Raw genomic sequence first — 2,362 nt, forward strand, 5'->3', positions numbered from 1 at the left:
TCAATCACTTCATATGCACAAGAAAGCTGGACGATGAATAAGGACGACCAAAGAAGAATTGATGTCTTTGAATTATCATGTTTACAAAGAGTATTGAATATACTGTGGACTGCCAGAAGAATGAACAAGTCTGTCTTGGAAGAAATACAGCCAGAGTACTTCTTGGAAGCAAGGATGGTGAGACCTCATCTCGTATACTTTGGACATATTATCAGGAGGAATCAGTTCCTGGAGAACAACTAACAACAACAACAACAGGCACTAGAACTGTGAGAGAATACAGTTCCATTCTTTTAAGCCACCTAGTTTGTGGTACTTTGTTACGGCAGCTGAAAGAAACTAATACACCCAGCATTGAGGTGGATGTTAAGCCACACAAAAAAAAAAGGGTGGGGAAAATCATCCAGAGGGAGCAAGTAAGGTGAATGAGAAGACCACAGACTAAGCCCAGGGAAGAACAACATATAAAGGTGGTCAGAGGAAGAGGTTCAGCAAAGGAGCCTTTCCTTCCCAGTGTGAGCAGAGAGCAGGGCCCTCATTCCTCATAACTCATCCACTGGCTCACTCATCCTTTCGCAACTCAAACATGAACTAAAGCTGCTCCTCTGCCAATAAAGAAGAATTAGCCAGAAGTTCTCAGTTCCAAAAGTGCCCAACCAAAGATGTGTACAGGTGAAGAGGGAAGGTGACAGAGAGGAACCTTGCTCTGCTCACCTGGGGCGGGGGGGGGGAGGGTCACAAAATCACCCAGAAACTTGAGTTTGAAGGTCATGCAGGAAAAGCTTGCATTTGTGTGGTAGAAGAGGAGAGTGCTAACAAAGTACAAGGGACAAAAAAGTGACAAGTCATTCAAGCAACATTAGAATTGTCCTTGTGAAGAGGGCTGTTAAGTATGGGAACATTGGTGCTTTTTGGTTTCAGAAACTGAATGTCAATAATGCCATTGATGTCCCTAGGACTGAACCCAGTGCAATTTCAGCTGTGGTTAGTGGAGTGACTCACCAACAGAGAAGATGAATGACAACGTTAACATTAACATAGGAATGACAAAAGCTGAATGCCAGAAGATTCCATCAGGAGACATACATGATGAGACAAAACTGGTACTGTGCAAACAAAAAGTTTCTTGCTCAAGCTACTGTTGCTACTTCTCCTGAAAGATGCCCCCCACAACTACCTGGAGGATTGAAAATGAGGTACTTTATTTCTCTCCTTACTGTATCCATTACATTCATGGCCTTGCTCTCTTTTGAGCTCTATAGGCTGCCACCACTGCCTACACATTCACTGCAAATTCCATGTTCATCCAGGATAGATATTTGGTAAACAGCTTTTTTTACTCCAGCAGAATCTCTGTGTGAAGATGAGTTAGAGTTCCAGGGTCTCACTGAGGCATAAAGTGTTAAAGCATTTACCCAGGCTCCAGCTTCTCACCACATCCCATACTACTTAATTCTCAGCATATGGATTTTCCTTGTACTTCACAGAACAAATAAAGGCTTCCAGGCAACTTGTAGTTGCTTCCTTCCATACTTGCAGACTTCCTCACCTTTATCTATCCTTCTCATCTTCCCACCAGTGTCAGAGAAAGGAATGGCACCCTTTCCAAGACTAAGCCTCTAATCTGCTCTCCAAAGCACATCTGCTATTTCTTCTATCACTTTATTCCATCCATGAGACCAGTTCTTTCCTCTATCTTAAACTTTCCCTCTCCACTAACACATAAATTCATCTACACATCAGGGACAGATTACTCAGTAAGCAAGGCACACACAGGCTTACTTGTGCTTACTAATCCATAATGCACAATTTCACCACATCAAAGTGTGGTGAAACCCATGTGAAATCGTGTACTACAGATTAGTAAGTAAACACAATTAGGCCATGCCTACCTTGCTTACTGGTTATTCTGCCCCTGCCCCTGCTACACACCCTTAAAAAACCTGCCCTTCAGCTTGAACACCCTCTAGGAACACCTTGTCATGATCCTTTCCTTCAAAGCCAAGAGTTCATTTTGTTTTTGCTGATGATGATCTAGTCAGGGCTTTTAGACACAGATTATTGTGTGTACTTTTATGCCATCTTCTTTTTCAAGACTTGTTAATGACACTTGGGTTGTGTTTTATAATAATGCCTACAATAAGATCTCACCTTGAAGACTAAGGTGTGCCTGCCCCAAGCCATGGTGTTTTCAATAGCCTTATATGCATGCGAAAGCTGGACAATGAATAAGGAAGACCAAAGAAGAATTGATGCCTTTGAATTGTGATGTTTGCAAAGAATACTGAACGGACTGCCAAAAGAACAAACAAATCTGTCTTGGAAGAAGTACAACCAGAATGTTCCTTAGAAGCAAGGATGG

This window comes from Loxodonta africana, chromosome 1, assembly GCF_030014295.1.
Source record: "Loxodonta africana isolate mLoxAfr1 chromosome 1, mLoxAfr1.hap2, whole genome shotgun sequence".
NCBI lineage: Eukaryota > Metazoa > Chordata > Mammalia > Proboscidea > Elephantidae > Loxodonta > Loxodonta africana.